General features: G+C 34.9%; 1 protein-coding gene across 3 annotated transcripts in view; it reads left to right on the top strand.

Annotated features, from left to right (window-relative positions):
- LRBA (LPS responsive beige-like anchor protein) overlaps nucleotides 1–16,384 on the top strand; it is a 503,590-nt gene that overhangs the window by 142,235 nt on the left and 344,971 nt on the right. The gene's annotated exons all lie outside the window — the stretch shown is intronic.

Genomic DNA, 16,384 nt, shown 5'->3' with positions numbered 1-16,384 from the left:
TTGTATTGCAAAAGGATTACTCCTTGTCTTTGATACTAGCTGATAATTTTGAAGTTAGAGGTGAGATAAACTGGTTAGATGAAATAGAAACAGCTTTCTAGGGTCACATTAAAAATGTGCAGATTAAATGATCTTGAGATGGCTACATTTTTTTACTGCGTGCATTGAAGTTATAGAAACAGATTTGTTTGTATGCCTCGTGGAGTGCCACTTTTGACTCCCCTGGGAATAATGGGTTTACTTCCCTTTTGTGCAGAGGTTATAAAAGGAGTGATAAATAATTTTGAATTCTTGTCATTGCTAATTATTTTTGACATGAAGAGTAGATTTGGGAAAACATCAACAAACTTCGGCAGCCCTCATAAGATGTAGTGAAGAAATTCCTAAAAGCAAAATTACTTTCAGTGTTCAGAAACCTTATACCTCATATGGTAAACTTCAATGATTTTTTTTAAAACTTACATAAAAACAATGCATCCTGGGATGTTTTCTGTTTTGCAATTAAATAGATGAATGTTTTTATTGAGAGTTTTCTTTGTAGTCTTTTAAAAATGATATCTGGCTGGTAGTAAATTCCCCTACTTAAAACTTTAAAATAGCCCTTTTTAATAGGAAGGGTATTGGTCTAGAGGTCAAGGGTTCTGACCCATTTCAAAACCTTTGACCTTCATTTACAACTCTCATGGTTTACTTGCCTGACGAATAAGGATAATGCAAAATTAATGTTTCTTTGCATCGATTTATTCATTTTAGTGCCTATATTGCCAAATTTATTTAGACTGTGCTGATGGACATTTCATGAATACAAATTAAAGAATCATAGAAGGTGTGAAAAATCAATACTATGCATTGTCAGTAAAATGCAGTAAGAACAATTACTTCTAGAGATTATACCTAATGGATTTTTATAATGAACTTGTGAGGAGTAGTTATGTTTCTGGTGGGCTTATTATTCTTAGATTTAGTGAGATTCATGTATTTATAATTTAATCTTTTAAAGAGAACTCCATTTATTTAAAGGCTAACTGAATAAAATTTCCTATTAAGTAATTTAAATTGAAATAATTGCACGATTATTTCTTGGAGGGAAATTACTATTTGCTATTCTTATAGTGACATGAAACTCCCTTTACTTTTAAGAAGCAGGCACTTACAGTTTTGGATGTTCACAGGAGAAGGAATTCTGATCATGAAGTTTCACTTTCTAGTGCAGAAGAATTGAGTATGTTCTTGATACAGGAAAGCTATTTCAGATATAGTTTACTAACTAGTTGAGTGTAGTTGCTGAAAAGAGAAAGAATGATATATTTTAATGTACCTCTTTGTCATGGATATTACAGTGCTGTTTAATAGTAATCCAATCAGATGCAATATGAAGCTCACGTAGAATAGTAAGTTGCAAAAGTCAGTCTTAAGGTTTTTGTTGGAATAAAATACATTATTGGTTATTTGAAGTCCCTCACATTTTTTATGAGTTCTTCAAAAGTTCCATGGCATCTCTCTAAGATGTAGCACAGTGTGAAAAACGATGTGAAAAATGAAGCCAGAATTAGCTCCAGATGTATACAGATTGTTCCAGGGTGATAATTACATTTTTCACTTTGAATTTTCCTAATTCAAAGAGGTCAGATTGGCAATCACAGAAGTGATTTATTTTGTTACGAAGTGAACTATCTTTTTCCACATGAAAGCTTAAGAGATATGAAATTGAATTTGAAGTCGACATTTTGCAGATACTGGGTGGGGATGCCTTGAGTTTGATTGATAATTTTTCTTAGTCTGAGATAGGGTGGGATGTGAAAAGCTAGCATCTTGCTAAAATTTTAATTAATTTTTTTAAGAGGAGATGGAGAGGATTGAGTGCCAAAGATCGAAAGATCAGGTCAAAAACTCTTTTTTTAATCACATAAATAATGGGATATGCTTATGAACATAACATCTGCAAATTTGATTTAAAACTTTACAAATTAGTTGGTGTTAATTTCATGACAATCAGCCATCTTCCGATTCTTTTTCTTGAATTTATTCAAAACTTATTTTTTGCATTCTTTTAAACAAGGGGCTAAAAATTATCCACATTTTATTACAAAAGAGAGTATAGAGTCTAAATTTAAGAAATGAGGAAATGATCACATTTGCTTTGCCATCATTAAGACCACACAAGTCACTATATATCTTAAAGCTTCAACTAGGTTATATTTTTCAGTATCCATTCATTCATTAATAGGTTGATTGGAAACCATTTCATATTCTATCCCAGTTAAGTTTTAATATTATTAAGGCAAAATGTTATTATTTAGATTTGAGGAGCTTTCTTTAAATACTTTTGAGTAAAGATATACACACAAACACACACTAAGGTTTATTAAATTTGGTTTATTCATGTATTGAATTCCATATGAAATAATACAAGAAGTACTTCAGCTCCAGCATGTGATCGATTTCTTATTTAAAATAAGACAGTATACATTTTTTAGGAAACTGTATACTCTCTGATGCACAGAAAAAAATTGACCAACTTCTCAATTATATTTTAGATTCAGTTTTTTACAAGCATATAACTTACTTGTGCCTGGTATTTCTTGTGTATGTGTATAAACTTCATAGAAACCTATATGCATTTAAAGAAAATGTTAAATAGTTCAAGTAATATTACTCTAGTGTTGTGTCAAGTGTTTGTATCTTGCTCATTTGACATTAATATCATTTTTGAAAGAATTGACATTGCATTCAAGGCCACTTTATAAAAGCATTACGTTGCTCATCCTAATTCAGTCTGACATACATTCCAATAACACTACCTCCCTTCTTGGGTTTAAAGCTAAATTTATGACTGTGCATTGTGAAGTGCATCATTTAAAAATGGTTTCAACCCAAAACATCTAATAAATAAATAATGTGTATGGCTACTCAGTAGTAGACTTTCTAGACTAGAAATCATTCCATCGGATACTCAACAGTCCACTATCGGAGAGGGCTGTCAGATAAATCTTATGGTAGCTGCATTCATGTCCTGTAAATCACATATTATTGTCTGAGCCTTCTGCCAGGTCATCTATTCTTTTCCCATTTATCAGAAATGCGTAGAGTGTATAGAAAAACTGGAAGTACCATGTAGTCTGGCCTGGCATCCTGTCTGAGTAATTAATCAACAACAAATGTTAATTTAAAATACTGTGTTAGTCTGATTTTTCTTTAAAAATTTTTTTCATCAAAACATGTAGATTGTTGTTATTTGGGGAATATTTCCTTTACGTGAAGGTAATGATTTAAGGTTTGGTCATTTTGGATTTAAGGATTTCTTTCTATACCTCTGAATTATGAACCAAAAAATGATAATATTCATAAGAACCAGACATCACAGTCCTTATGATTCCTTTGTTTCAGTTTTATGTTTGAATTTTTTTTAATTGAATTTTTCCATTTTGAATCTTTATAGAAATGTTTCTTTCTCCACTCTCCTATAATTTCTCTAATTCCAGTTTCCTTCTCCTTTTTGAATTTATCCCTTCTAAATATGTGACATTAACATAATTGCTCTTGGCTTTTTCTTTCATGACCTTTTCCTTTTATAGTTGTAATGGGTATTTTGAGAAACGGAGATAATTTCACTAAACAAGGTACAGTGGTACAACGGTGTCATACATTATTGGGGACCTTTACTGTGTGGGCCCAATTCTTACCATGTTTCCGTATCTGGTCTCGAACTCTGCTGAACTCTTTAAAGTCACCTGGATGTGCCATCATATTTTTATGTCTTGGTAGATGCTTTTTCGTTCCCTAACATCTCCCTCCTTCAAATTTGGTGACTGATTGTTGGCTTCTTCTCATCATTGAGAACCCAGCTTAATTATTCTCTTCTCAGATTACCATATTTATAGTTGATGCCTTTTTGCATGTCTTCATTTCAGTGCTCATCATAGAATACAGCACAAAGTTGAAGTATGCATGGGCTAGTTTATTATTTTCTTAGTTGTCTGTATCTTCTTTGTACTCTAGGACCATGAAGATAACAGGTGTTTCTGTTTACCCTATTAAAGTATACTTAGCAGCAGCTGGTCCCTGCCCAGGGACTCTGGAATAACAGCTCACCTCCCAGATAGCTTGCAGTCTCTTCTGGAAAGGTTTTTGACCACAGCTCTAAGCCTAAGGGAGGTCTTCATCTGAAGGATTCACTGGCTCATATTACAGTATTTTAATTCTTTATTTAAATTGCCTGTGATTTTTATTTCTCCCCCATTAGACTGGAAGTTTCTTGAAGAACTGTTTTGTTTTCTATTGTATCTCCAACATTCAGCATAATTTCTATTCAACCAAATATTTATATAATTCTATACATATTATTTTAAATTAAATTTATTGGGGTAACATGGATTAATAAGATCATAGCAGATTTCAAGTGTACATTACTATGATACCTGATCTGTATATTGCATTATGTGCCTACCACCCAAAGTCAAATCATCTTCTGTCACCATATATTTGGACCCCTTTACACTTTACCACACCCCGCCCCCTTTCCTCTGGCAGCCGCCGTACTGTTTTCTGAGTCTGTGAGTTTCAGTTTTATGTACCATGTATGAGTGAAATCATATGGTTCTTAGCTTTTTCTCACCGACTTATTTTTTCTTAGCATAATATTCTCAAGGCCCATCCATTTTGTCAAAAATGGTAGTATTTTGTCTTTTCTTAAGAACGAACAGTATTCCATAGCATACTACCTCATCTTCCTTATCCAAATCTCATCAAAGTACACTTTGGTTGTCTTCATACCTTGGCTACCGTGAATAATGCTACAATAAAAATAGGGGTACATATATTTTTGTGAATAAATGTTTTTGGATTTCTTGGGTAAATACCCAGAAGAGGGATTGCTGGGTCATGTGTTAACTCTGTTCTTAAGCTTTTGCTGTACCACCGAACTGTTTTCCATAGTGGCTGTACCAGTTTACATTCCCACCTGCAGTGAATGAGGGTTCCTTTTATTCCACAATCTCTTCAACACTTGTTATTATTTGTCTTGTTGGTAATGGCCATTATACAGGTTGTGAGGTGGTATCTCATTTTAGTTTTGATTTGTATTTTCCTATTAGCTAGTGAAGTTGAACATTTTTTCATATATCGTTGGCCATTTGTGTGTCTTCTTGGGAAAAGTGTCTCTTCAGGTCCTTTGCCCATTTTTAATTGGATTGTTTCTTTGTTTGGTGTCGAGTTGTACCAGTTCTTCGTATATTTTGGATATTAACCCCTTGTCAGAGCTGTTGTTTGCAAATACCAACTCCCATGTAGTTGGTTGCCTTTTTGTTTTGTTGTAGGTTCCTCATGCTCTGCAGAAGCTTTTTAGATTGATATAGATAGTCCCATTCCTTTATTTTTGCCTTTACTTCCTTGGCTTTGGGGTCAAATTCTTTTTGGTTTTTTTTTTAAGATTAAAAAAGATTATTTTTAGAAAGAGGGGAAGGGAGGGAGGAAGAGAGGGGGAGAAACATTAACGTGTGAAAGAAACACAGATTGGTTGCCTCTGGCATGTACCCCAACTGGGGACCGGCCCACAACCCAGGCGTGTGCCCTGAATAGGCATTGAACCAGAGACCGTTGGCTTTGCTGGATGATGCTCACCAGCTGAGCCATGCCAGTCAGGGATGGGGTCAAGTTAATAAAATGTTCTTTACAACCAAGGTTCATAAGACTAGTACCTGTTTTTCCTGATGTACTTTATTGTTTTAGATCTTATATTTAGGTCATTGATCCATTTTGAATTAATTTTCGTAGATGGGGACAAACTTTATTCTTTTGCAGATGACTTTTTAATTTTTCCAGCACTTTTTATTGAAGAGTCTTTCTTTTTTCCACTGTGTGGTTTTGGCTTCTTTGTCAAAAATTATTTGCCCATATACATATGATTTTATTTCTGGGCTCTCAGTTCTGTTACATTGGTCTGTGTGTGTGTTGTTCTGCCAAGTCCATTCTGTTCTTACTATTGTAGCTCTGCATTGCAGTTTGAAATCAGGTAGTGTGATGCCTCCAGCTCAGTTGTTTTTTTTTTTTTTTCTTTTTCCTCTTCAGAATTGCTTTGGCTAGTCGGGTCTTTTGTGCTTTTATACAAAGCTGATTATTTTTGTTCTATTTTTAAAAAAAATGATATTGGGATTTTGATGATGATTGCTCTAAATCTGTATATTTCTTTGGGTAATATGGACATTTTAACTGTGTTGATTCTTCTAATCCGTGAACATGGAGTATCTTTCCATTTCATTGTGTCTTCTTCAGTCTGTTTTAATAATGCTTTATAGTTTTCAGTAAATAGGTCTTTCACATGCTTTGTTAAGTTTATTCTGAGGTGTTTTATTTTTTGCTTGCAATTACAAAAGGAATTTTTTTCTTTTCACTTCTTTTCTGAAATTTCACTGTTAGTGTTTAGGAAAGCAGTGGATTTTTGTACATCGATTTTGTGTCCTGCCACGTTACTGTGTTTGTTTATTGTTTCTAATAGTTTCTTGGTGGAGTCTTTAGGGTTTTCTGTGTGTAGAAACATGTCATCTGCAAAAGTGACACATTTACTTTTTCTTTCCCAGTTTGGATGCCTTTTATTTCTTTCTCTTGCCTAACTGCTCTGATTAGGACTTCCAGATATATGTTGAATAAGTGGTGAGGGTGCACATCTTTGTCTTGTTCCTGATTTTAGAGGAAAAGCTTTTAGTTTTTTTACCATTAGAGTATGATATGAACCAGGAGTTTGTCATATATGGCTTTATTATGTTGAGATATTTTCCTTTTATACCCACTTTATTGCATATTTTAATCTTAAGTGGATGTTGTATCTTATCAGATGCTTTTCCTGCATGTGTTGATAAGATCACATGACTTTTATCCTTTGTTTTGTTAATGTGGTATGTTATATTAATCAATTTCCATATTTTGAACCATTCTTGTGCCCCTGGAATGAACCCCACTTGATCATGATGAATTATTTTTTAATGTGTTGTTGTATTTGATTTGCTAATATTTTGTATAGGAGTTTTGCATTTGTTTATCAGAAATGTTGGTTTGTAGTTTTCTTTGTGTTATCCTTGCTAGATTTTGGTATCAGGATAATATTGGCTTCATAAAATATATTAGGGCCCTGGCTGGTGTTGGTTAGTGGATTGAGTGCTGGCCTGTGAACCAAAAGGTCGCTGGTTTGATTCCAGGTCAGGACACATGCCTGGGTTGCAGGCCAGGTCCCCCGTGGGAGGCACGTGAGAGGCAACCACACATTGATGTTTTTCTCCCTCTCTTTCTCCTTCCCTTTCCCTCTCTCTAAAAATAAATAAATGTTAAAAAATGTGTTAGGAATATTTCCTCTTCTGCAAGTTTTTGGAAGAGTTTGAGAAGGATAGGTATCAAATCTGCTTTGAATGTGTGCTGGAATTTACTGTTAAAGCCATTATAGTCCTGGAATTTTATTTTTTGGGAGGTTTTTGATGGTGGTTTCAATTTTCTCAGTGTTGATTGGTATATTTAGATTTTCTGGTTCTTTCCAGTTCAGTCTAACAAGGTTAGTTATACCTTTCTAGGAACTTACCCATTTCTTCTAAATTTGGCGGCACGCAGGCTTTCATAGTACTCTAGCGTGGTCCTGTGTATCTGTGACGTCTGATTTCGTTTGAGTCTTTTTTTTCCTTAGTGAGTCTAGCCATGGATTTGTCAGTTTTATTAATCTTTTCAAAGAACCAGCTCTTTGTTTTATTAACTTTTTTCTATAGTCTTTTCCTCTATTTCACTTAATTCTGTTCTAATTTTTATTAGTTCCTCTTTTTCTGCTGACTTTGGTTTGCTTTTGTTCTTTTTCTAGTTCTTTAAGATGTAATGTTAGATTGTATAAATTGTATAAAAAACAAATGGTAAACGTTGGTCATAAATCACCATATTTTGCCCTTTGGTCTTTCTCATTATGACATACCGCCGTACTTTTGTGTTATTAAGTGTGTATTAGGTGTTCATTTTTATTAAGTCATTTATTATTACTATATACTGTAGTCATGTTCATTTATTAATAAGGTCATATTTTTCAATTTTCCTCTGGCTTAGTAAGAAACACCTATTTTAAAAAGATAACTTCAGTACAGCATAATTTATATACTATATATGCACACATTTTAAGTGTAGAGTTTGATGAATTTTGACATATACACTACCATCTAATAACCATTTCAATCCAGGAAGTTTCCTGTGCCTCTTAATCTCCACTCCTGTCACTCAGGCCTCCACTGATTTTATTCCCGCTGTTGTGGATGAGTTTTACCGACTGGAGAACTTAACATAAATGGAGATGTACTTCTTTTCTCGCGTCACTTAGATGCTCAGTGTGCTGTGTTTAGGGTGCACTTGAGCCTTTTTAAATGAAACTCACTGTATAGTGTAAAGAAAATACTACGGTTTGTTAAAAAAAAAATTTGAACAAATAAAGGTTTATCTTTTTTCCAACCAGAAAACAGGAATTTGGGTATAAGTTGTTTATTAGAAATATAAAAAAGTCGTCTTAACTTTCTGAGGCTTTTTTTTTTTTTTAACCTATCAGGAAATCCTGTGGAATCAGTCTGTTACACAGCAGTATGATGAGGCTATTAACTTACTTTTAAAATTATTTTTGTCAGGCTTAGTGTAAATTGCTCTCTCCTCCACAGAGTTTTGGGAATTCATCTGCCCCCCAGTTCTCCTCTTTGCGCCTGCTCATTTTATTTGTTTGCATTTATTGTTTGGGAGGCATGTATTGAATACTTTTAGGATGAGCCCCTCTTTTTCAGGGACAATAATCTGGGGAGAGAGACAAATAATTGTGCTGCAACATGGAGTTTTATAAGGACTTAAGAATGCAGGGAGTGGTTATAGTTGAGTACAAAAAAAATCTGTGAGTTCCTATTTAAGCCTTTTTTCTTTTTATGAATACATCATTTCAGACTTCTTTGATTTTTAGTGTTAATTTTTTCCAGGTTCCACCTATATTTTTATAATTTCATCAGCATTCATAGATTCTAAAGTTCCTAAAGCATTTTCTCCAGTCTCTCTAGTACGTCTAATGTCCTTGGATGGATGTGTGGTGTCCGTGTCTGGTGGGACCAGTTCGCACTCTCCAGCTTTTCCAGCACAGCAAGTTCCAGCATGTGTAGTGTGTGATGCTAATGGACGTTGTGTGGAAGAAAGCTTACGGTCATATGCATAAGTGCAGAAAATCTTGCTTCAAATTTAATTAGGTTTCTTTCCTGTAAAGCCCCTCAAGACCTTTAGTAAATATCTGTGTGTATAAATGTGTTTATAATAATGCATAGTGTTGAATCTATAATGGGAATAAAATTAGTATATTTGATCACACAGTCCTTTTTATGGCCATAGTGCGTGTGGAAAATTTTTGTAAAACATAATTTGGGAAAAGCTTCGGTTATATCAGAAGTGAGTCAGTGAATAATGCAGGAAATTGTCTTTTTCAGTGTCCTGCTTCTGGTGTTCCCTGCTTGTCCCATCACAGCGATTGAAGAAAATCAATAGACATGCAAAATTATAGCTCGTATTTCCTTTATAAAACAGTGATTGTTTTTCCTTCATTCAGAAGAAATTATTTCAGTCACTTGTTCTCTTTCCTAAGTTAATTTGGACATAAATCCCAGTTTATATGTTCTTTCTGAAGGGATAGATCTTCAGAACTGATTTTAGCAGTATTTTTTTCAGAGCAACTTAAGTTTAACCAGGCAGGTTGCTGTATGTGTCTCTGTATTTTTTACAATATTTATGCAGATCCTACTCTAAATTTAAGAATTAATTCAAATATTTTGACATCAATTGATTATATAGCTATTTCCTGCAATGATTAAGTGAAAAATCTTACTATATTCTTTGTGTGATAAAAGGAGCTCACATGGCAACAATCTGCAAAGTGCATGAGATGGTGAAAGTTATGCTTTGATATGTTGTATATAAAAGATTTCATTTTCTTTGTAACCAGCCTTACCTTTTCCATTTTAACTAGGACTTTGGCGGCAGATGGCTTCTTTGAAACCCATTTATATGTAGTATGATCTCACTAGGATCAATATGATTTAATATTTCGACCTTGTTATAATGTTATCCCTCCTTATCTTTTGGATATGTTTATTGCTCATCCTTAGAATGTACTTACAGAGTTAGTGAATGTAGATTGATTGTGTCTGAACTTTGTTATTGTCAGTGCTTCTGACCTTTTGATTGTGAATAGTTGAGAATCAATGGGGTAGTGATTAACATCAGGATAAAAAATAGGTTTCTAGTACAGTCACCTAGTTTCGCCTTAGAGCTGCTGAATGCTTTGTCCTTATAATGGAGAAAATGTATGAGCATAGGTGTTTTATATGGAAATGCTTAGACTTACCTTAATTTTGTGTACAGTAGAAATAGATGACTGTGTTATAAGGAACTAGATGCCTTTGAAGTGTGACAGGAAGTTCATGGAAGTTGGAGAGGGTAGTTCAGGGTCAAGGTATATTAACTGATCATAAAAAATCTTAAATGCACTAAAGTTTTTAAAGTATCTGAAATCATTTAGTAACTATGCTAATATTGCAAAATATTTATGGTTTTGTTTGATTCAAAATGTATAACAGATAACGTGCTTTTATAAAATGGATATTTTTGTCTTTTAAACAACAGCAAAAACATTAAAAACAAAATAAAGTTCTTTTAAAAAATATTTAAGTTGAGGAGTTAGTTAACATCAGTTGGTTTTTATTTGAATCTGAATGCTGACCTTTCCCGTATTAAGTTAAATTGCTTTGGTACAACCAAAGAGAAGCATAATTTACCTTTAGATGCAGGATTTATTCTGAAATACAGGCATCCTGTTGATTCACTAGCACACCAGGATTTAGAAAGCACAGCCTTCCAAGGTGAATTTGTACAACTGGTGCTACACCCTGTGGTTTGGCAGTCTAGTCAGAAGGATGATACCATGCTGACTCTACAACCAGGTCTTTGAACAGTATTCTCAAGGGTGGTCAATGCAAAACAAAGTAATATCAACTGGCACTTAATTCTGCAAGTTTCCTGCTGACTGGGGTATTCAGTGAAATGGAACTCTTCCTGACAGGAAGTCAGCCTATGAGTGTAGAGACATCTGAAAATAAAGTGTGCTTTAATTTGGCATCCTATGGTTTCACAACTGGTCTTTTAAATGTGGGAGTAGGAAGAGAGTTGGCAAAAAGGAGGAATCCAAGAATGGAGATATTCTGAGCATACCATTTTCCTTTGGTTTTTCAGATAGTTCTCTCTGTTTCTCAGCTACAACTGTGGTTTTGCTTAGTCCTTTTCTATTTCTATTTTTTCTATTACTTCAAATTAATCTACTGAAGTTATATAGTATTATAGAAAGACTAGGTTAAAAGTACAAAGCTTGGAATTGTTTTAGTTTAGTATCAAACTCTGATAATTCTGCGAAGGCTCAGCTGTATTCTCATCCATGTATTTTTCATAAATAGTATATAATCTAATGGTTTTTAGTCAGAGTAATCAGGATTGTTAGGGTCCAGATTTAAATTTTTCTGTTGAAAGTGCTTATACTGTTTGCCTTAGTTGGCTGCGATCAAATACTTATGTAGAAATTTAGTGCCCTGATATGTACAGTTAGTATATAATAGCATAATTTAGGAAGGGACATTTATTACGTGTTAGCAGTTGCACACCCAGCCCATCTGCTGTGCGTCGCTGAGTCAGCAGTTCTGGTGAGTCAAGCTGCCATTGTATCACGCGAACTTCCTGAGGCGTGTGTGTAGGGTTCGTCTAATCGTTTGCACCCTAAAGATTAGGTATTTGTTTTTATAGTAGTAAGTTCTTCAGGTGCTGGAGTTGGACCCTGTTGTCTCCATGAGTAACAAAAAAAAGATGCCTTGCATAGGATCTTAAGAAGTGGCTTAGGCCAGGAAAATGCTGTGATGATAGATTTTTTGAATCTTAAGAAATGTTTTTCTCTCTACCACTTATTAACTCAGTAACTGTGAGCAAAATACTTCACTTGCTTGAGACTCACTGTCTTATTGAGTGAAATGGATGTAATAAAGATTGTATTGGATAATATATGTAAATATATGTAGTACAGTCCATAGAGCAAAGTAGGTTATAAATTAAAGTTACTAGATTCTGACTTTAAGTGTTTTCATAGCATACAAAAATCCTCTATTTAGTATTTTCAATATCATTTTCTTTTTATGAAATTAATTTGATTATTTAGATTTTTGACTTACAAATTCAGTCCACCATTATTTTCTAGTGTCTTTTTCATTATTTTCTATTCTTTTTGCGGTTATATGCCCAGTCCAGTCCATTTTCATCTTGAACATAGGATATTCGAGCTAAAAGAGAGATCTAAGAGATTAGCAGTTTGGGGCCTTTCCCATGTGGACAAGGTTAATGGGTAACATTCTTATTTCCCGTGGTCTTCCAAAGGTGTGGCTCCACCATTGCCTGGGCCAGCTGTGGTGACAGCTGTTTTGGAAAGTCAAGTATACCTGCATACAAGTGTGATTGATGTCATTATGGAGTGTTAACTACTATTACTGTCATCCTAAGAGCCTCTTTTGTATACTTTAAAACCTTTTATTTTTACTACATTACTTTCAACACTCCTCTAGTGTTAGTTTTACCACAGTTGAGAAGTACTGTATGTTTATAAGTTAGTGAAGTTTAGTGATTATCAGCTTTTCTTTTTCTTGCCAAATTCATCATTATTAGTGAAGTTCCTTATGACTTGAGTCCTGTCAGAGTCAGGGAGACAGGAAGCACAAAAGGAAGTATCATTTGAAAAATTCCTCTTGTAAAGAATCACTGATTTGGCTTATTCCTAAATTAGTGAATTGACCTTTTCTTTCTGTTGATTTTTCCTCTTTTAGTACATACTGACAAATTTAATTTCCTTTCTAAGAGGAGCTGTTTTCTATTTGTTCAATTAAAACTCCTCTTCCTTATTTTTCAAGGTTACTAAGAGAGAATTTAATTTACTTTATAGTTATTCCTATGCTGCCTTGTAAATAGTATGCAGATATTTGACATAAGCGTTGTGTACTTTCGCCAGTTTCTGGGTAGTTTACCAAAAACCCAAATCTCCTAACCTTATACCTGTTCTCTACATTCACCTTACACTTTCTTCTGTACAGTGTGATTTTACATATGGTGAGTATAAAGATGCTTCATAGTGTCTGTCCTAAATACTGGATGCACAGTGCATTCTTTTTGGTAGTGGTTACATGTTTTTTAAGTTATTTATTTGGAAGACAGAATAACAGATTGTCTTTTTGGGGTAATTGATTTGTCAAGTTATTCTTATTATCAGATACTCCATAAATGGGGGCAAGTTTAATTTTGGTTTCTTATTGTTCCTTTTTATGGGGAAAGGTGATCTATTCCTTAATTCAAGAAAGCTTATACACTCGCTTGATATTGTAGAGTTGTCTCCCACTTACATCCATTGCAAAGATGCCCTATTGTCGTTTGGAAGCGCTAGTCAAATTTGTGAGAAGAGGATTCCATTCGATACAAATGTAATCTAAAGAAGAAAACAGAAGGTTTGTCAATGGCAGTGAGAAAACAAACTAATGGGGGAGACTTTTTTTCTTCTTTAATCTTTCTGATCAGTCACCTCACCCGTGGACACTGCTGCCTGACTTATTTGGGCAGTGGCAGTGCTGCCATTGCCTTTCTGCTGATCGCTAGAAGCTGCTCTTCCTGATATCTGCTTGTTACTACCTGCTCAGCTGTGTGGCTTTCAGTTTCTTGGAGTGGGATAGGTTTCATACGTAGCAAATTAACTGAATTTCTGGAACTGAAAATAAAACCAGTCACAAGTCAATCACTATGAGAACCGACACTTGGAGCAGAGGTTGACTTGCTTGAAAATGTTTTCAGATCTTGCCATAATATACTAATTTTTAAAAATGTTTTTATTTCTTTTGAATGTTTTGAATTTTTTTGAACTTGATAGTAAAGTTTACTTTTCTTCAACCTGCTGTTTCTGTTGCTTTAATTTGGATTCTCTAGTGCAAGGGGTGTCAAACTTATTTTCACTGGGGGCTGCATCAGCCTCGTGGTTGCCTTCAAAGGGCCGAATGTAATTTTAGGACTATGTAAATGTGACTACTCCTTAACAGTTAAGTGAGAGCTCGGTGCTGCCACTGGGTAGAAACAAGGTGCCGGGCAGATAAAACAAGGTGGAGGGCCGGATTCTGCCCGCGGGCCTTGTGTTTGCCACCTGTGCTCTAGTGTGAAATACGGCTGCCCCCAAAATACCCTCGTCACAAGCCTGGAACCCGTGAACATTACTTTAGGTAGAAAAAGGGTCTTTGTGTGATTAAGGATGTTTAGATGAGGGGATACTCCTGAACTACCTGGGTGGGCCCTTAATGCCATCCATCACATGTATCCTTCAAGAGACAGACGGAGATCAGAGAGGGGACACAGAAGGTGGCAGTGTGAAGGTGAGCAGAGTCATGTGGCCATAAGTCAAGGAGTGCCGGGAGGTACCAGCAGCTGGAAGAGGTGAGGGACAGATTCTGCCCTAGGGCCTCCAGGAGTACAACTTTGCTGACATCTTGATTTTTGACTCAGTGAAACCAATTTTAAATTTCTTGTCTCCAGAACTGTGAGAGAACAGACTTCTAGTGTTTCAATCCACCAAATTTGTGGCAGTTTGTTATAGCACACGGGAAACTGATCTAGTCATTTTTTTTTTGAACTTTGACATTTTATTTTTTATTTTTTTAATATATTTATTGATTATGCTATTACAGTTGTCCCATTTCCCCCCTCCTCACTCCACTCCATCCTGCCCTCCCCTCCCTCCTACATTCCCCCCCTATAGTTCATGTCCATGGGTCATACTTACAAGTTCTAGTCATGTTTTTGAAGATCGCTGAGTGTTCCTAGTGCAGTGGCTTCTCCCTCCTTCACCAGTGCTGTTAAATTACTACTTTAACAAGCATTTGAATGTTTGTTATATGGAAAATCGAACCAGGTACTGTTAAGAACCCAAAGAAGTGGAGATCCCTACCTGTAAAGTGTTTCTCCATAGTTAAGGAGACAAATTGCAATTTGTGAAGTTATTGACCCGGGGGGGAAAAAGCAAAATAAACTGATATTGCATGTATTTATAATGGGGATGAAATTAATAGGGATAAAAGATGGCCAGAGAGATGCACTGTTGGTTGGTTGTTTCATCAATCCTAATTCATTTGTGCAGCAAAACTGGCTGATCAAGCATTTCATCATACCACTACTGTAGGCCAAAGAATGGCCTACAGGATGAAATTTATCCATACCATGTCTTAAGACTTTTGCATTATAGTTACAGTTGATACCAGCTAATAGCTCATTAAACACATTGATAAATATTTGAAAGAGTTAGGGAAACATTCTGGAATGAAGGGCCTTGGCCAGGAAAGTCATTAAGCACACTGATTGGCTGCAGGCTGTGGCTGTTGACAGCCATCACATGTTACTGTGGCCTGCAGTGTGTGTGTTTCAGAAAGTATTTTCTTAAAATCGGGACCACAGCTGTGTGAAAGCCGGATGCAGTGTGAGGTTTGGAAAACACTAATTCTGAAGATATCATTTCATAGTATAAACATAAACGATAAGTTCAATAAAAAATTAAAAAGATAACTCATTTGTTCCTATTGAATGCTGCAATGAATGTGATGCTATGGCATAATTATTTTTTTATTTGATGTAAAGCTTTGAACACTGAAATTGAAGTCTCACGTTATGTTAACATTAAGAATTTACTCAGTGAATACATAGTATCAGTTTACAGTCATCACTGTTCAGACTGGAAGACCCCAAATGGTTAAACAGCAGGAGAGTTTTTCTGCTTTTAGTTAAAAACTGCTGTTTTCTATATGCCTTATTTACTACATGTTTAATTCTTAATGTAGTGTGCTGTGGGGTTGGGCATGCAGAAGTCAGCAGAAGGAGTTCTGGTTTTTACATCTAGAGCTATTACGTGCTGTACAATAATAAAGGCACTATTTTATTGGGTTACTTGTAATTAACTTCAGCACTAGGCATTCATATAAATCATTCGTAATCTGTTTTCTTTAGATTTTTATTCTTTTAAACTGGTTTAACGTACTTGCTTTCTGTTATCTTTTTGCATATGGATTGAGGTTGTAATTGCTTTTTGGAATTAGGCTGTCAGAAACCAACATATATGTGAATTCAAGAAATGATTGAGGCAAACTAATGAACTTTATATAATGTTTTATGGAGATTTGTTACTGAAATAAAATTCCATAGTGGTATTGTTTTGTTGTGAAACTTAATAACTTCTCTGAAGTTAAAAAGTTCACGCATGTAAAATGCTAAAATGGCAACTATTATCAATTATAAAATA

Source organism: Desmodus rotundus, chromosome 9 (genome assembly GCF_022682495.2).
Source record: "Desmodus rotundus isolate HL8 chromosome 9, HLdesRot8A.1, whole genome shotgun sequence".
NCBI classification, from domain to species: domain Eukaryota; kingdom Metazoa; phylum Chordata; class Mammalia; order Chiroptera; family Phyllostomidae; genus Desmodus; species Desmodus rotundus.
This window is presented reverse-complemented; position numbering and strand designations above follow the sequence as displayed.